This window comes from Lacerta agilis, chromosome 7 (genome assembly GCF_009819535.1).
Source record: "Lacerta agilis isolate rLacAgi1 chromosome 7, rLacAgi1.pri, whole genome shotgun sequence".
NCBI classification, from domain to species: Eukaryota; Metazoa; Chordata; class Lepidosauria; order Squamata; family Lacertidae; genus Lacerta; species Lacerta agilis.
Window position 1 is genome coordinate 12,473,132 of NC_046318.1, and position 20,606 is coordinate 12,493,737.

Consider the following 20,606-nt stretch of genomic DNA (forward strand, 5'->3'; position numbering starts at 1 on the left):
TGCACCCTTCACCTGGTGGTGGGAGTGGTTGAAAACAGTTTCGATTTACAATTTTGAAAGTGGGTAGAGCTGTAACTTTAATTATACTGAAATGAGCCTAGAGGGTCTGTAGCGGGGAAGCGTTGATGCTGTTGCCTCATGGGAATCTGAAGCAGGATTACAAGTAATGTTTCTGAGTCTGATTACTTCCAACATACTCTGTTTGTGCATTTATAGAGAGATGTTACAAAAGCACTGCAAATATCCGGTATTTTCCTTTATGTTTCACATGAAATTGTTTTTATAGACAAAACGGTTTTGTATGTTTTTATTTTTGGCATTGATATTGTTAGTCACGTTGAGGTGCTTCATAGGAAGTGGTTCGTAAATGGAACTAAATTAAAAAGCAAAAATTAAAATAACGCCTGCACAAGAAAACAGACTCTGAGAAAGGGGGCTACTCTTGAAACTTCCTCCCACTTAAGAAAATGTGGGTAACTTCCCTCTTTTTGCGACAAATGGTTGGGAATTACCATGCACAGATACAAGAAAGAGGACCGCGGACTCAGCCATACAACTACAAAGGAAATGTTTTAAGTGTGTTGTAAAGTGTATTATACAAATGTGATGCTAGATGGCGATGGTGAGCAATGGCAAATTCAATATACTTTTCAAAACGTTTTTTTAAAAAAGCATGTTCACGATGTTTTTTATATGTGCATAGATTCCACCTGTGTCTCTTTGCGAAAACACAGCACTAAACAGCATTACATGGTTCACAAGAAACTGAGCATCAGGGGGCCACAGTCTTACCGTCTGCCTGACACTAACCATAAACATACGGTTTTGAACTAGGCTTCTTAAGCAATACATAGAGTCTGAGGCCCCAGAAGAGAGGAGAGGTCCTTCATTGCAGGTTTCATACAAACTCTATCATTCAGTATCAGAGATGGTGATCCATGCTCTTAATTTGAAGGGGGGGCTGTAAATGTGCCCCCAAAACGATTTCATTTCAGTGACGTGCAACTTTGCTTTCATCTCTTGCTGAAAATTCACGACATGTCTTGCACATTGTTTTGTGTTTGTGTGTGTGACAATGGAACAACAAGGCCTGGGTCACTGCTACTAAATCATTGTCTTAAACCCACCCCCAAAATGAGTGTCAAGGAAAAGCATTGTGTGCTTTTAGCTTTAGCTGTGGAATTAAATAAAAAACCTACATTAACAACCATCCTCTAGGGATCTGCAAGGAAAACCAGAAGCCAGATGTTCACCTGGCAAAAGCCTGGTTTACTTCCACTGACTGCAACAACGCCATGCAAAACAAACCTGCTGGGAATGCAGCTGCCATTTCCTGATGTAATGAGATTTCCCCAGTGAACTAATTTTGAAAGAAATAAAATATAACCCCTGGTGTTCTCCAAATAACCTCTGCAAATACCAGTTCCAGCATAAAGCTACCACCATCCCTCTGGGGCAAGTTTGGTGCAATTAAAAGAAGACATTTTGACCCAGTTGCCTTATCTTTGCTTCAGCCCTTCTTTTTAAACACTTTAATAAATAAAACAAGTGGATTTAATTGGCTAACAAGAGGCTTAGCATAACCTGGAACTGTTTCCACATCAAGGGAAAGGAGACTTGGGGGTCACTTAGAAGCTCTAAGCATACAAGTTACCTGCTAAATGTAAAGGAGAAAATTTCTCACTGAGCACTAATCTGCATTCTGGTTTAAATGAAAAATGAATTGCATTGCAAACGGCACCACTTCCTTTTCCTTGCTAATGATGCACAGTGCACTTGTAACTGAGATGAGAGGAAAGGAAATGAGCCAACTGCTGTGCCCTTTTAAGTGGCACTTGCAAAGAAGGAAAAGGAATCACAGTGCAACCGTTTTCTGGTGCTGGTGTGATGATGGGGTGGGATTTTCCTTTGAGAAAGGCCCCAGGTTGCATTCCTGGCATCCCTAGGTACAGCTGTGAAAATGTCCAGCTTGAAACCTTAAAGAGCTTCCGTCAGCCAATACTGAGTTAGATGGACCAATGGTCTGTCTCAGTATAAGGTAGCTTTCTCTTATGATCACTGGCATTTTAGGACTTTGTTTGGTTAGCATACTCATGTACTGATGTTTGAGAATGGACACCTTGCTACAGCAAACCTCCAGTTGCTTGTCTCTAATTTGATACCGTTGTGGTGGGGAAATAAGACCAACATCGAGCCAAATTTAGGGTTACTTTAATCCAGTGCTCCAAATTTGGGTGACCCAATTGGCAAACTATGCAAATAATTATGCAAGTCATGTGGTGGGTGGTTAAGGGAGAAAGTAAACTCATTGCTGATCTCAGAATGCTAATCGTCCCCCTTTTCTGCTATATCGCTATTTGAAATCCTGTGTTTTTGTTTTTTTTTGTTTTTTTTTTATTAGTGATTTTCTAGGTTTACAAGTGTACAGTGTCTCTCGCATTTTTCCATGTAACATTTTTACAGATCAATTTTGGTTGTTGAGACATTAGGCAGAAGAAGGGGGGAGGAGGTGGGTGGGATGAGGGGGGGAAGGTGGGGTGGGGGGGCGATGTTCCTTCTTTTTTTTTTTTTCCTTCCTTAGTATATGTAGGATTTGGTGTCAGCATCGTTTGTGTTGGTTCTCTGTTGTTCGCTTGTGTTTCCTTGGCGGTGAGAGGTTGTAGGGTGTGCTTGTTCCTTTGTGGTTGGCTGTGGTGATCTTTGGTTTTCTGTGTGAGTGGGGTGGGTGGGCGTTTTGGATCAGTTTAGCCATATTGATTTGTATGCTGCCGGTAGGTTTTTGTCATTATCTTGTTGAGCTGTGTGTATGATGAAGGGGGACCATATGGGTGTGAAGGTATCTTCTTCCGTTTGTCCCCGTGCTAGTTTTAGGTTGCTGGTTAACTTTTCTAGTAGGGCTGTTTCCCATACTACTTGGTACCATTGGTCCATGCTTGCTCCTGACAGGTCTTTCCAGTGTCTGGTTATGATGTTTCTGGCTGCTGAGAGTAGGTGGATTATGAGTTCCTTGTGTTGTAAGTGGGCATTATTGTCTTGGAAGATGTTTAGTAAAGCCAGTTCTGGGGTGGTTTCTAGCACTTGTTTGGTTATTTTGCTTATTTCTCGCATGATTGTTGTCCAGAATGTTTGGATTTTGGGGCACTCCCACCACATATGGAAGTATGTGCCCGTGGAGGTGCATCCTCTCCAGCATTTTGGTGAGGTTCCTGGGCGTATTTGTGCTAATTTTCTCGGCGTTAGATACCACCTGTAGGTTAGTTTTAGGGTGAGTTCCCTTCTTTTTGTTGATATGGATTTAAAGGGGGGGTTAGACCACATTCTGGTCCATTGGGTGGGGTTGATTTCGTATCTTATGTCGTCTTCCCATTGTCTTTTGATTGTGTCTAGGGGGGTTGTGGGATTTTTTAGTAGTATTTTGTATATTGCGGATACTATTCCTTTGCCGTGTCCCTCTGTCATTAGGATGAGGTTTTCAAAGGTTGTCAGGGGTCTAGTTGCTGTTGATTTCACTGTTGGGTTGTTTAAGAGGGCATGTAATTGGTGTTGTGCTAGCCATGTCATTTGGGTGTCTTCTAATTTGTCCTGTATTTCTTGTGTTGATAAGGGTTTGTTATTTACGTAAAAGTCTATTAGACGATGCAGGCCTTTGGATTGCCAGGTTTTTGTTTGGAGGTTTTGTGCTGCTTGGTGGAATAGTGGGTGATATGCCAGGGGAATTAGTGGGGATGGGGTTGGGGATAGTTTGCCTATTTCTGTTTTCCATGCTTTGAACATGGTTTGTGTGTACCTGTTAAGTGTTGTGGGGATTTTTCTTAGTTTGTTTGGGAGGAGTGGGTATGCTGTGGTGCAGATATTTTCAATTGTGTCCTTTTCTAGATGTATCCATTGTTTTGTCTCATCTTCTAGTATATATGGGATTATGTGTCGTAGTTGGTTGGCATTGTAATATGCTTCTATGTTGGGGATTCCCCATCCTCCTTCTGAGGTGGGGAGGTGTAGGTATTTGGTGCTTATTCTTGGTTTTTTGTGTGAGAAGATAAAAGAGTGTAGTTTTCTCTGCCATTTGCGGAGTTGGGTTGGGGGAATCCAGATTGGGAGGGTTTGGAACAGGTAGGTTAGTTTTGGAAGGGTGATCATTTTGATCATGGCTATTTTGTCTGAGAGAGTGGAGTTCATGTTGTTCCATCTCTTTAAGTCTTTGTTTATTTGTTGCCATAGGGGTTTGTAGTTGTGAAGGTATAGTTTGTTGAGGTTTTTGGTTATTTGCACCCCGAGATATCTGAACTTGGTGTGGCAAAGTTTTATCTTGGTGGTTTTGGTGAGTTCTCTTTGGATGTGAGGGGGGGTGTTGAAGCACATGGCTTCTGATTTTGCAAAATTTACTTGTAGGCCAGACACCGTTGCAAATGTGTTGAGTTCTCCGATTAGGGAGGGTGCTGTATTTAAGGGGTCTGGTGTCGTGACCATTAGGTCATCTGCAAAAAGTCCCAGTTTATATGTTTTGCCTTTTATTTCCACCCCTTTGATGTTTGTGGCTGCTCGGATTCGAATTGCTAGGGGTTCCAGCGCCAGGATAAATAGGAAGGGGGACAGTGGGCATCCTTGTTTTGTGCCTCTTTGGATTGTTATGGTCTTTGAGTCCATGTTGTTAATTCTGCATTTTGCTGAGGCTTGGGAGTATATTTGTTTGATGACTTGTAGGAAGTTGGGGCCAAATTTCATGCTGGTTAGTACTGCTGATAGGTATTTCCATTCTAAGCAATCAAATGCTTTGAGAATATCTAGGGACATGATTGTCAGTGGGAGTTTGGTTGCCTTGCTGTATTCAATTAGGTTTAGTAGTTTCCTGATGGGGTCTGTAATGTTGCGACCAGGGACGAAGCCAGTTTGGTCTGGGGCTATTAGTTTGGATAGGAATTTTTTGAGGCGGTTGGCCAAGATTGATGTGAATATTTTGTAGTCTTGGTTTATTAATGAGATTGGGCGGTAAGATTCTACTTTGAGGCTGTCCTTTAGTGGTTTTGGGATGGAGACTATTTTGGAGAGGGTCCAGGTTTTAGGGATGGGCCCTCCTTTTATGATGTCATTAAACAGGCGTGTCATGTAGGGAATCAGGGGTTCTCTGAGTTTCTTATAGAATTCTGCTGTGAAGCCATCTGGGCCTGGGGCTTTGTGTGATTTTAAGTTTTTGAGGGTTGTGTCTATTTCCTCTGGGGTGATAGGGCTGTCCATGAGTTCCCGTTCCTCGCTAGTTAGGGTAGGTATGTTCATTTCTGTTAGGAATTCTCTGATTTTCTTCTCGGGTGGGTTGCGGGAGGTGTATAGGTTGGAGTAGAATTCTGCAAATTCTGATGTTATTTCTTTGGGGGAGAATGTAGTGCTGCCATCTTTTTTAGTGATGCAGTGTATTCTTGCTTTGAGTGCTTTTTTCCTACATCTATTTGCCAATAGTCTGGAGTGAAATCCTGTGTTGAAAACGTTACTCTGGTGCAGCCCATTCTTCACAAGTACAGTGGTACCTCGGGTTAAGAACTTAATTTGTTCTGGAGGTCCGTTCTTAACCTGAAACTGTTCTTAATCTGAGGTACCACTTTAGCTAATGGGGCCTCCCGCTGCTGCCGCGCCACCGGAGCACAATTTCTGTTCTCAACCTGAAGCAAAGTTCTTAACCCGAGGTACTATTTCTGGGTTAGCGGACTCTGTAACCTGAAGCGTCTGTAACCTGAAGCGTCTGTAACCCAAGGTACCACTGTAGTTTCCTTGGGATCATTTACCAGAAGATGGCGGGTCCCAAGCATCAAATCATCACTGAGGAAAGTAACTGAACCCTACAGGATTAATGCGCTCAACCTGAAGTCACCACAGAAGTGATGTACAGAGGACATTTGCAAGCAATGGTAAGTAGAACACCTAGACCAGGCTTCCTCAACCTTGGCCCTCCAGATGTTTTGGGACTAGAATCCCATCGTCCCTGACCACTGGTCCTGCTAGCTAGGGATCATGGGAGTTGTAGGCCAAAAACATCTGGACTCTTCATGTGACAATCTGCCAGTTTTCATCTTCTCATGTCTTTCTTTATAGTTGAATAAATGTTGTTTTACTTGCGTATCTTCTGTGACAGCAGATCCTCCAAGCGTCCCTATTTTCCAGGGACAGCTCCGGATTTACTGAAGCCTTCCTGGTTTCTGATTTGATCCCAGAATGTGCCACTTTTCCTTAGGACATCCCTATTTTCATCAAAGAAATGTTGGAGGGTATTGGTAGGACGTCCCTGTCTTGATTGGTCATGGAGTTCTACAAGCCCCCAAGCCAAGGAGATTAGTAACTATACAATTTTAGAAGAAATCTGAAGCCAGCCCTGTATAAAAAAGTTTTCAAAAAATGTTTAATGGTCCAGCCCTGTATAAAAAAGTTTTTAAAAATTGTTTAATTGTTTATCATATTTTTATACATGTTGAAAGCCACCCAGTCGGATGGACGGGGTATAAATAAATTGTCATCATTAAGGAATAGGACGTCCCTATTTTCATCGGAGAACTGCTAGAGGGTATGTGATATGGGAACACATTTCCAAAGACCAGCGGTAGGAAACTCTCTGACTGGTTCAAGAAGTAGCCAGTGCCTCACAGACCAGTTTCATAGGAGTCACAAAAAACAAGTTAAAATTACACGACAAGAAACTCAGAGAGAGCTTCCTCCATCCTTCCTGGGCCTGGCTGGGGTGTGTTGTTAGCCGTTGTTGTTGTTGTTGTTGTTGTTGTTGTTGTACACCACCTTTCCCCCAAACATTTCCCCATATAAGGAAGGCACTTGTTTTACAGCCCTCCTGCCTCCACTTCTAACTTCTGATGTAAAAGGGACTATTATAGCTCTCTTGCTAGTTAACATTGATTAATAGTGCAAAAATACTGCAAGATTTGGCATCATTCTGTAGTCATTCTGCAGTGCTACAAAGTCAAAGCAATGCACTGAAGTATGAGGCCCAATACATATAAGAAAAAGAGAGGAATGGCAGCAATTTACTGGAAGCTATTCTAGCAGAATGACTCTACATCTGAAATATTCACAAATAAAGGAAACCTCTGTATTAAAGTAGGCCATCCTGCCAAAGTAACAAGCTTCCTTTTTTTTTTTTGCTAGCTTTTGTTAGTTTTAATTTCCTGTGCTCCAAGTCTTTATAAATAAAATTGCCACTTGCTATTAAAAGAGAGAGAAACACACCATAGCTGATTGCAATGAATGTTATTAAACTAGCATTTGATCTTGGTTCAGAGTGTGGCAGTGGGCATGTGTATTGATAATGAAAGAAAGAAACTCAGCTAAAGCCAGGAACAGCCGCCATAGCAAAATGTATATTTGCTCCTTTTTAAAAGGATGATCCACTATATATTCTGCTCTGACCCACCAACCACTGGATATTTCAAAAAGACATATAAACAGGGATCATTCTCCTCATTGTGGGCTTGCCTTACAGAGGACTCAGACTATCCTTTTAATATGAGATGCTAAGAACTGAACTTGAGGTCATTCACTGAAAAGCTTGTGCTTTGTCACTGAAATATGCCCTTGCATACATTTTCCTCTTCCCCATGGAGAAATGGAAACAGAGCGAGGGCACAGGGTGCCATGTCAGAGGTCTGGTTCAAACATAACACTAAACAACTATTGGTGCCACATGAATCAGACCTATGCTCATGTCCTATCATTTCCCCTGTCTCTTCCAGTGTTGCAGAAAACCATAGTTTACTGTTTTATCCAAACCAGACAAACCATGATTTGCTCAAGCCAGTTTCAACTGGGTTTGCAATCAAGCTTTGGGATTTGTGCAAACCTTTGTTTCCCGGTTCAGATGTAACAGAGAGCTGTGGTCTGTTGCTCAACTGGATGTACAATAGGAAATCTGAGGGAAGCAGCAGCACCATTCATCATGGTTTGGTATTAAATCTGACGTTATCTCAAATCTGTCAGGTTCTCAACACTAGAAGACAGATTGTGTTCATAAGATTACAGTAAGCTGCTTTATAACAAGTGAGACTCTTTGTCCATTTGTCTTAGCATTGCCTTTTCTGACTGGCAGCAGTTCTCCAGGTTCTCAGGCAGAGGTCTTTCACACCACCTGCTACTGAACCTCAACTGGAGATGCCAACAACTGGGGCTGTCTGATGGAAAATGAATTCTTCTACAATTGAGCTATGCCATTTTCATGGTTCTTTTTTGTTTTGTTTCATTATTCTATACTGAATTTTACTACACAAACCCCAATACTGTATGATAACTTCAAAATCAAAAATTTGAAGCCTGTTCTCATAATCCCAGCCACCCATTCTCTCATTTGCAAAGGAGACCTAAAGGAAATGGTTAGATAAAATTGTCTATTGCATAAAACAGCTGGATATGCAGGTATGGGGTATTGACTACAAAAGTAAAATTGGATAGTGCTCATTCCTTTTTCTAGATGCCACATATCTGCAGAGAAGTTGGAGTTCCTGGGCTTTTAGAGGTGTTCCAGGTTACCAAGACCACAGTAGATCATATGCAGATGGTAAAGAACAACCACATTCTATACTATTAACAAACATAATATAACTAAGCCATACTGTTTCAAAAGAGTCTTGCTTTTCTTTTCTTTTTTCTTTTGCCCACATATTCTGTGTCAGCTTTTCCAAAAGGGCAACTTGCCAAACTCTCTGGTAAAAAGGTAAAGGTAAAGGACTCCTGACAGTTAAGTCCAGTCACAGACGACTCTGGGGTTGCGGAGCTCATCTCACTTTACTGGTCGAGGGAGCCGGCGTTTTGTCCGCAGACAGTTTTTCCGGGTCATGTGGCCAGCATGACTAAGCCACTTCTGGCAAAACCAGAGCAGCGCACAGAAACACTGTTCACCTTCCCGCCAGAGCGGTACCTATTTATCTACTTGAACCTTTTGGCGTGCTTTCAAACTGCTAGGTTAGCAGGAGCTGGGACAGAACAACAGGAGCTCACCGCGTCATGGGGATTTGAACCGCCAACCTTCCAATCAGCAAGCCCTAGGCTCAGTGGTTTAGACCACAGGGCCACCCACGTCCCAAAAACTCTCTGGTACCACTGATCTAATAAGTCAAAATCGTAAGGTTAAAATTAAATTAAAAATAAATGTAGGCCCTTTTCACAGTTCAGGTATCAGGAGTCTACCTGCTCTCCCTGTGTTGCCCAGAGTGCCCTGGTGAGTAGCTGACTCTTTCATAGAATCATAGAATTGTTGATTGGAAGGAAACCCGAGGATCCAAACCCCTGCAATGCAGGAATCTCAACACGTTGTCCTCATCCAAATATATTAGCAAAACTAAGATCCAAATTGCCAGTCAAATTAGGACAAGCAGGAGAGAAAGTCCTCTCCTCCATCTGATGGCAAACTGCTTCAGATCAGACATTTAACTGAGTGAAGGATTTCTTTGTTCCATAAAGATGATCTTCATAATCTTTCTAAAGCACCCTGTGAGCACATAACCAATAAGCAGCCCAAGAGTTGATTGTGTTTCACATTCTTTAATTTTTGCCCAGTTTACAAAATAGAGTTGGGTTTGGGGTTTTTTTTTCCCTCTCCAGAAAAGAGTAAGTTGATTATCAGCATCAAGTTAATTATCTAAACATTCATTTCATGAAACCTAAGTAGAAGACATTCGAAAAGGCTCTTGCAAGTTTCACACGTTGTCTACTTAATAGCAGCTTGCTATTTTAAAAATCCATCTAACCAAACCATTTCTCAACTGAATAACAGCAATGTCTTTGAAATACCCCAGACAATACAAGTGGATGAGTGTTGGAGGATACTTCCAGCTCTGTTTCAAATTAATTGCACTTGGCAATGTTCATTCCACATTTGAATAATGAGAAAGCTAGCAAGGCTAGCTAACACATAAACAGAACAAGTTGCAAAGTTGTTTTTTTTAATTCTTTGACCTGCTAAGTCAATAACAATGTGATTCAATAATTCAGCTGTCTCACCTTAATTCAGTGGAGCAGATTACCAACTGAAGTAATTAGTCTTTATCTGGATGCAGGAAGAAAATAGAAGCTTGAACTTTTTTGCGGGGGGGGGGGGAGGGAGGAAACCAAACCTTTAGCCTTTCAACTACCACCACATAAATTATTATTACATATTTTGCAATGGATATTATGGCAAAGGATTCACGGGGAAGTTTTCCTGCGTGAACTTCCTTGAAATGAAGGCGAAGGCACACAGAAGCATTGCTATGCAAAATGTCATATTGCAAGGATTGAGTGTCTATGAGTGTGTCAACCTCATTTGTAACTGACTCTTCCTTCAGCTGATCTGTTCTCATGCAGGACTATGCCTTCAGCAAGTATTTGTCCTTCTCTCCAATACATACCGCAAAATAAACAAATGCACTGAATAATTGTACCATATAAACTGATCTATATCACCCTGCTACCTAAGGTTTATTTAACTGGAAGTATCAGGGACTAAATGTTGAACCTCACTCTAGTATCTAAAATAGTGCAAAGTAATACTAAGTAATGCCTTCCATCAATGCAAAGATTTCTGCTTCCACAATAGGACTTCTCCCCACTTCTTCCCCATCATGCATCCCCTAGAACAGATTTAGGCGTTCCTCCAATCCTCTGGAGAAGATTTGGGGAGGGTATGGGATGTGCATGGGTGAAGGAGAGAGGAAAGTCATGTGTCACAAGTGGAAATCCTTGCACTGTTGAGATACATCAGTTGGATACCACCCATACTCTCTTGTAGAGTAGACTATGTAAACTTGTAGGCATCCGTCAACCTTGAGAGAAGTGTGCACGCACACAAAAGCTCATACCAAGAACAAACTTAGTTGGTCTCTAAGGTGCTACTGGAAGGAATTTTTTTATTTTTTATTTTGTTTTGACTATGGCAGACCAACACGGCTACCTACCTGTAATTAGGGCCAGATTTAGGTTTGATGAGGCCTTAAGCTACTGAAGGTAATGGGGCCCTTTATATGTCCAGCTGTCCTTTGTCAACAACAAATTGTCACTGTTTTCTGTGTTGAATATATGCTATATGGTAATTTATGGACCTAATAGGTATCTAAAGCCATTTGCACATGCTGAATGTAGGTACCCTATATATAGAAATGAGCAAACCAGTGATACTTTAGGGAGCAGGCTAGCAGGCGGGGTCCATTACTCACATCATAGGAGCCTACACAACACACAACACTGTTGCTGTATGTAGGTTTTATTTTATTTGTTTTTTATCTTATATTTTGGAAATGTACATCCAGTTTTTTTCCTTTAAATTTTTTTGAGGCCCCCAAGAGAGTGGGGCCCTAAGCTATAGCTTGTTTAGCTTATACGTAAATCCAGCACTGTCTCGGACAATGGACTGCACCTCCGGGGGTGAAGTTAAACTGCTGTGTTAGCAGCACCCGTGATCTCCCCAGGGTCCAAGCCTGGATATTGTGTATGGAGGTCCTGGGCTGCCCTGACAGAACAACCCCCCTCTCAGCCTCACAGATGTGGTCCAAAGGAAAGCAGAGCAATACATCTGGCACATACTTGGCTGCAAGACTTGCCAGAAGGAGCTGTGCAAGGTGCCATCCAGCCATCTTTGGGACTCCAGTCCGGATTTGTGTAGGGTTTACTCCTTAACCTTTTCTTCTCCCAAAGAGATCTTACAAGGCAGCGGAAGTTTAGGATCCTTCTCCTAGATGGGTTACCTTCCCAGATGGATGCGCCCCATCTGCCCCCTCTACAGCATGTGCAGAAACCAACTTCTTGTACATTAGACCGCCTATTATTCTCATCCGATTGATTTGCCAGAGCCTGTCTTCTCACGCAGGAGAAGGCCCTAACTCACTGAGACCCATCAGCTACCCTCACCTGGTTTAGCCAGCCAGTTGAAGCCATTCCCAAGATGTGGCTGCTGTCACATGTTGACAGCTCCTAGGAGCCACAGGTGAGAGATGAGAGTGTATGGGGTGTTAGGAGATGGGTAGTATGTCTGATGGGGGATACATTGTGCTCCTTCTGGGGTAGTTTGTCAACCTTTGGTCCTTGCACTGCACTCAGCTCTCACTATGTAAACTATGGCTGACTTATTGGAAGAGTTTGAGTTCCTAAGCTTATTTGGTTATTGAACAATTTATTCACCTGTGAGTCTGGTCATCAAAGCAGTAGCTTTTCCATCTGGAAATGATACATAGCTTATTAATGATGCAAAGCATCTTTGAAATATCAAACAGGCCTCATAAGAGGCAGCGCTTGCTGTGTGACAATAGCAAGAAACGGCAGCTTTCACTTTGGGATATCAGAGTTTCATAAATATAATGTGACATGTTTGCTTTCCTCTTCCTGAGATGTTTGTGAAAAACCCATCTGCAATTCCCCATCCACTGGAGAAGTGGCTCATATCTGATCTTCAGCAAAGCAGACTGTAGTTGGCTTCGGCCTCCTCTGCTAAGATCCAACAGCCAAAGAAAAGCAATGATGAAACCAATTAAGCATGAATATGCACGTTTCAGCAGCAGTGATTTCAGTATAGAGACATTGTCAGAGTTTGTAACCGTCTAGTTTGGAATTTGAATTTGTTCAGCTGGTCATGCCCAGCTATAAAACAAACTGAGCACAGTGTCTCCAGGAAGTTGTTTTCTTGCTCAGAATGTAAAACAAGTATCTGCAGATATCCAGGCAGCATGACAACTGGCCAGGCTGCTTTCTAGATATGTGATGAAAAGTTATTCAGTGTTAGCCTCTTGTTTTTACTTAAACTGCCTTGGGTTGCTGCACATAACACATACCCTCCAATTAAGTGTCTCTATTTTCCCGGGACAGTCCTGGAATGACGAAAGCCATCCTGGCTTCTGATTTGATCTTGGAATGTCCCTATTTCCCCTGCCAGGATCGCCAAACTCAGGGAGGACGAGGAGCCACTGCTTGTCCTGAACCAAGGCATCCCATCCCATTGCCTCTCCATGCCCACTGCTACCAGCCTCCTCCCTTGAGCAGCTTGTAGCAGCTGCTGGAGAGAGGCTGTGGCCACAGGTGCCCAGCCCCACATGATACAGCAGCTCTGAGGTGCAGGCAGAGGGCAGGGCTGCCCTGGGTGGGAAGAAAGAAGGAGAAGAGCTCAAGGAGTCTTGATTGAAATTTAAAAAAAAATGGTTGGTGCATCTGTGTCTAATATTGCCCCTTTCTAAAATTTATTTATTAAATTTATTAAAAATTAAAAGGTGCCTGCTTCTTGGGAGGAAAGCAATGACAAACCTAGACAGCATCTTAAAAAGCAGAGACATCACCTTGCCGACAAAGGTCCATATAGTTAAAGCTATGGTTTTCCCAGTAGTGATGTATGGAAGTGAGAGCTGGACCATAAAGAAGGCTGGTCGCCGAAGAATTGATGCTTTTGAATTATGGTGCTGGAGGAGACTCTTGAGAGTCCCATGGACTGCAAAAAGATCAAACTTAGCCATCAGAAATCAGCCCTGAGTGCTCACTGGAAGGACAGATCCTGAAGTTGAGGCTCCAGTACTTTGGCCACCTCATGAGAAGAGAAGACTCCCTGGAAAAGACCCTGATGTTGGGAAAGATGGAGGGCACAAGGAGAAGGGGACGACAGAGGATGAGATGGTAGGACAGTGTTCTCGAAGCGACTAGCCTGAGTTTGGCCAAACTGGGGGAGGCAGTGAAAGATAGGCGTGCCTGGCGTGCTCTGGTCCATGGGGTCACGAAGAGTTGGACACGACTGAACGACTGAACAACAACAAAATTTATTTGTAGTTGGGTTTCTAAATTTGTAAATCTACCAAAGAATAAAATAAGATCAGGATTAAGCGGTTTTCTCAGGATGGCAGAGGGAGTGGGTGGAAATACTCTGCGGGGGGATGGGACAAAAAGGGGGGGGGGGTCAAAGAGGGTCAGTTGGCAGGGTGAGTGAGACATGTCCCTATTTTCATCTGAGGCATGTTGGAGGGTATGATAACAAGGTGCTACAACCCTCCTCTGGCCCAAATTGTGGGAATGTTCAGGGAGGCAGGAGAGGATATATTGTTTATTAATATTCTTCCTAACCTGCGCTAGCAAGTTCTATAACTTAGCAGAGTTTTACGTTCCCCTTTTAAATGCACAGCAGACAGCTGGTTGCAGGCTTGTTTAAGCCTCTCAATATTAGATCCCTGGTAAGTTGCCTTATATCCCTCTTAAAAGAATAAACACGCCACAATCTTGTGTAAAGTATATAAAAGAAGTTTAATGTATTTTAATCTTTGTTGGAAGCCGCCCAGAGTGACTGGGGAAGCCCAGCCAGATGGGCAGGGCACAAATAATAAATTATTATTAATATTATTATTATTACTCACATCATTAGTTCACAGCTGGATCCCTGAAAGCAGACTTAGTTACAAAGTATATACATGTGGATCTATCCCATATGGAGATAATCCCAGTGTCCTCGATTGGCTGAGAGCTAACAAAGCAATTCTAGCTAAAAACTGCTCCAACGACAGAGGAAGTCAAAGAGAGAGTGTGTGCTGCGTAACTTGCCCTTTTTTTACCTAGACAGGTAAGGTCACGCCCACCTCTAGTCACATGCAAGAGGAAGTATGTCCCAGCCAGGAGGAAACAGAAAGTTTTTGACTGGCTGGGCCAAACATTCCCCTACATGTCCACTCTAGGAAAACAAGGAATGTTGTACTTGACTGCTACTTATGTATCACATCCCACACAAATGACCTTATTTGAAGTTGCCATATCTCCATTCAGTCTCATCTGTGCACCTCACTCATACAGAATCTCCAGTAGAAGCCAATTTTGCCAGCCTTCCTAGCACCACGGCAAGCACAAGGCAGCACTGCATATATAAATACAACAGCTCATGCCAGACTTCTGCCCCAGGAAACCCTTAATTATTAATTGTTACATTTCACCGGGGGGAGGAGAAGCAAGCAAGCAAAAAAGAAACGCAATGTCACTTGCCCTCATTACTGGCCCTTCTGCACCAATAGCGGGGAAGTTTTTCCAACCGGAGGGCCACATTTATTTATTTATTTTCTGGGCAGCCTTCCAGAAGCCACAGGCCAGAGGTGTCAGGGCCTGAGACAAAGGGGAGCAGATCAGTTAAAGTAAACTTGGCTTTTGTACAGTAGGCTAGTTTCTGCGTACACTCACCGACAACTCTCCATCCAGCAAGCAAGAAGTATTGTCGCAGTTCAAGGATACGTTGCAGCTGGCCCAAAAGACCCAAGGAGAAAACAAAGAAGGGCCAGTAAGAGAGGCTTGCGGGGAATCCTAGGGGCCAGCCAGAGAGGATTGGGGGGTGCATTTGGCCCTGGGTATGAAGTTCCCATCACCTCCTGGCAAATAGAAGGGGAAGAAATGGAGGCAGTGAGAGATTTCACTTTCTTGGGTTCCATGATCACTGCAGATGGTGACAGCAGTCACAAAATTAGAAGACGCCTGCTTCTTGGGAGAAAAGCAATGACAAACCTAGACAGCATCTTAAAAAGCAAAGACATCACCTTGCCGACAAAGGTCCGTATAGTTAAAGCTATGGTTTTCCCAGTAGTAATGTACGGAAGTGAAAGCTGGACCATCAAGAAGGCTGATCGCCGAAGAATTGATGCTTTTGAATTATGGTGCTGGAGGAGACTCTTGAGAGTCCCATGGACTGCAAGAAGATCAAACCTATCCATTCTTAAAGAAATCAGCCCTGAGTGCTCACTAGAAGGACAGATCCTGAAGTTGAGGCTCCAGTACTTTGGCCACCTCATGAGAAGAGACGACTCCCTAGAAAAGACCCTGATGTTGGGAAAGATGGAGGGCACAAGGAGAAGGGGACGACAGAGGATGAGATGGTTGGACAGTGTTCTCGAAGCTACTAACATGAGTTTGGCCAAACTACGAGAGGCAGTGAAGGATAGGCGTGCCTGGCATGCTCTGGTCCATGGAGTCACGAAGAGTCGGACTGAACGACTGAACAACAACAACAACATGAAGTTCCCCATTCCTGCTCTTTACCAAGATTGCTATACACATTGCAGGGATAATGCAGGCCAGTTTGCTCACAAGGGCCTGCTTATAGAATCATACAATTGTAGAGCTGGAAGGGACTCCGAGGATCAATGCTGTGCAATGCAGGAATCTCAGCTAAAGCATCCATGGGAGATGGCCATCCAACCTCTGCTTGAAAACCTCCAGGAAAGGAGAGTCCACAGCCTCCCAAGGGGAGACCGCTCCACTTTCAAACAGCTCTTACTGTCAGAAAGTTCTTCCTGACATAAGGCTTGGTTTCCAGACCCTTGATCATCTTGGTTGCCCTCCTCTGCACACATTCCAACTTGTCAATGAAAGGTTGTTTTCTGCTGCGCCAGAGAAGCGGACACGGGGCAATGGATTCAAACTACAAGAAAGAAGATTCCACCTCAACATTAGGAAGAACTTCCTGACAGTAAGAGCTGTCCGACAGTGAAATTTGCTGCCAAGGAGTGTGGTGGAGTCTCCTTCTTTGGAGGTCTTTAAGCAGAGGCTTGACAGCCATCTGTCAGGAATGCTTTGATGGTGTTTCCTGCTTGGCAGGGGGTTGGACTGGATGGCCCTTGTGGTCTCTTCCAACTCTATGATTCTATGATTCTATTCTATGATTCTTAACTTGCGGCGCCCAGAACTGGACACAGTATTCCAGGTGTGGTCTGACCAAGGCAGAGCAGAGTGGTACTAATACTTCCTCAGACTGTGTTCAAAGTGTAGCCAGGGAATAGGTATGAATCTTTTCAATCTATGGTTAAGGACAGCATATTCTGGAAAGCAAAACCTTTTAACAATATGCAAGGCCTCCGTGATTACAAAATTAATGCATTTATTAAGTTCATATAAATATCACCCGCTGACCATCATAACCATTTTTCTTTAGGGAACATGAATGGATAAGCATTTATTAATTTAGCATGTACAGATAACACTAAATGCAGCAAGTATTGAAAAAAATCAATGAACTTGAAAGTGTGTTTTTTACTTCTACTTTGCAATAAGCTGTTCTCTTTAAAAGGGCCTCTTTGCAAAACAGAAGTAATTAAACAAGATTTAGAAACTCATTTGTATTTTAAAACATTCTTAAATGGAGATAAATAATGTATTTTTGCTGGAGAAAAAACTTCGCCAGCTAAATGTAATTTATTACTTTGTTTAGTTTCTCAATAATGTGCTGTTCATCAAAAGGCAGCAAGAAAAATCCATCTCCTGAAGTCATAATACATGTGCTGGAACTAATTGTAGCACACAGGAAAATCCATTTCAGATTCCAGAAAGTGTTTTCATGTTTGGAAAATAATAGAAAAACAGTTAAGCTCAAATTTGTACACTTGAACCCAGTGCTTGATTTCTAAACAAAGACAAACTGGACTTCAAGCCAGCCTTATCCCAGATGTATTATTATGATAATCATCATTGGTTTATTAATTGCCTTCCAAACAACCATATCAAGGCAAATTACACATAGGATTATTTAAAACATAGCACAAAGGCATCAAATATGTTTGAAACAAAACCAAAACCCTAAGAAGGTAGATACTTATGATAAAGACCCATTCTGAGAGCAAATGTAAAATGCAGATAAATAATAAGTCCTAGGGGTGGAGCAATTTGATTCAGTTCACAATATGCAAGGCCAAAAACATCCACCCTTCAAAATCCACAGTTCTCCAATTGTTTGCAGTGCAGTTTTCCAGCCAAGTGCTGGACCATAAAGAAGACTGGTCGCCGAAGAATTGATGCTTTTGAATTATGGTGCTGGAGAAGACTCTTGAGAGTCCTGTGGACTGCAAAAAGATCAAACTTATCCATCCTTAAAGAAATCAGCCCTGAGTGCTCACTGGAAGGACAGGTCCTGAAGTTGAGACTCCAGTACTTTGGTCACCTCATGACAAGAAGACTCCCTGGAAAAGACCCTGATGTTGGGAAAGATGGAGGGCACAAGGAGAAGTGGACAACAGAGGATGAGATGGCTGGACAGTGTTCTCAAAGCAACTAGCATGAGTTTGGCCAAACTGCGGGAGGCAGTGGAGGATAGGGGTGCCTGACGTGCTCTGGTCCATGGGGTCACAAAGAGTCGGACATGACTGAACGACTCTGAACAACAACACACAACAACAACAACAACAAACGCATATACTATGGTAAAGTGTGAATATAAATGCATACATTTGTGAAAATAAAAGCAATGCCTTATACTAGGGGAACTGCCTTGCAGCAATGTGTACATTAGTGGAAGTTGCACACCAAAATGTGTGTATCATGAGGACTTTTTAAATGTGGAAATGTGAAGTACAAGATTTAAGATTGAGGAACAGAGAGAAGTTGAAATTGGGCGTGTTTTTGCCCACCCCTGCATGACACTTAGTTACCTATTAAATATTCAGGGAAACGTCAGAAGCCCAATGTAACTTCGTTTATTCAACAGCTCACTTCATATTAAAACAAGAAACACTCTGAACGCCCCAACAAGAACTGCCAGTTGGCAGTTGGCAGTTGACAGAGCTTGCCATTAGAACTCTCGTCTACCTACGCTTCTATGATTGGTTAGAATCATAACATGTGTTAAACCCAATACATAACACTCCTCCCCCAACTTCCTAACAAAAGGAACAAACATAGTCATCAAGTATGCTGGCCTTTTCCGGCTCCCGCTGGGACCGTCGTGGTTCCTGTGCCCGAATTGGTGACCCAGGAGGTTCCTCCAGTACCTGCGTCTAAGTGGGGATGCCAGCTCTGAAGGGGTAATGGCCAATGGCACCATTGAGGACTCCGGCCTGAAGTCCCTTGCTGGGGTACTCGGTCACCTGCAACCATCTGGTTCCCACCTGGCCTGGGCACAGATTCTCCCAAAGTACCCATTTCTCTGTCCTATTCTACTCACCAGCGTGTCTGGCAAGACCATGTGTTGCAATAGCTTCCTAAGCGCGTTTATAGTTGCTCTCTTGGACACGGTTGAGGTCGGCACCACCTCTAGCCACTTGGACTGAGAGTCGACCACTATTAGGAAGTGTTGGCCCTGAAAGGCCCCGCGAAGTCCACGTGCACCCGGGACCCATGGGGACTGTGTGGACTCCCAGGACTGTACTAGAGCCTTGGGTGGATCGGCCGGAGACCTGGCAGGGCTCGCAACATTTCACCCACCCCTCTATCTTGAGTCGCACCCTAAGCTTATTGGGCCCGGGGACGGACGTTGCAGTACCCTGGCTGAAGAGGTAGACTGTAACTCCTCCTCTATGAAGGCCTCATGGACACGTTGCTTGGGTCATGCTCCGGGGTCTTGGAGCGGCGACTCGACCATGTGCCCAGTTTTCCCACAGCGGCGACATGTGGCATCCCGAAACCTGCATTGTCTGCGCTCATGGTTTTCTCCGCAGCTGGCGCAGGTCCCTTGAGGTGAGTCAGATGATCGCTGGTTCGACAATGTGCTCGTAGCTGGGAGCTGTGTTGTCAGTCGATCTGTCCAAAGTTCGGTGGACATCCCTCATTGTGGGAGCTATGGAAGATGACCGGTCACTCGCTGTATGCGGTGAGTTTCACTTTAGCATGAAGGCTGTAAGCCGCCTATGGGCGTTATCCTTCTCAAAGGCTGTGGCCATATTTATTGCTTCCATCATTGTGAGTCATCTTTTGCCAGCAGCTTGCGGCGGAGATGGCTGTCTCGCACGCCAGTGATGAATCTTTCGAGAAGTCGTATCCTCGATGTCAGTGAATTGGCAATACATCGCAATTGCCCGGAGCGCGGTGATGTATTCACTCACTGACTCTTGCGCTTGTTGAACTCTGTGCGCCAAGTCGTAGCGGCAGTGGTTCTTAGTTGGCTGAGGCGCAAGGTGTGTTGTCATAGCCTGTGTCAGCTCATCGAAAGTGCAGGCCTCTATGTCCCTGGGTGCCATCAGACCTTCCAGTAGAGTGATGGCGGAACTTCCCAGCACTGTCAATAGCACATCCACCTTGTCTGCCTCGCTAGTGAAGCCTTGTAGTTGGACGTAGCTCCTTATTTGGCGGAGCCACTGTGGCCATTCTGCAGGATGGCTCATATCGAAGTCCGGTGGTGGCCGACTATGACTGGTGGCCATCCTCACACCTGAAGTAGTCGCTTGTGTGATTATGGGTAGTTGCGAAGACGCGGCAGGCACGATCTCGTGTCCGGGGCTTCACAGGCGGCTGTGCTGCGTTGCAGTCTCAGGCCTCTGGTATCTAGCGGGAGCTCATGTATCCCATCCTCGTCGCCAATATTAAATATTCAGGAAACGTCAGAAGCCCAATGTAACTTCGTTTATTCAACAGCTCACTTCCATATTAAAACAAGAACACACTCTGAAAGCCCCAACAAGAACTGCCAGTTGGCAGTTGACAGTTGACAGAGCTTGCCATTAGAACTCTCGTCTACCTACGCTTCTATGATTGGTTAGAATCATAACATGTGTTAAACCCAATACATAACATTACCTATATTTTGGCACCCAGGAGTTCTCCTTTTGGTACCTACATTTCTCCTTGCCATCAACAAGCGTATATTTGGCTGAGCCGTGGTTGGAGACTTAATGCCAGCTGAGCCAAAGATCCAAAACTGCTCATTCCAGCGGAACTTGCTAAAG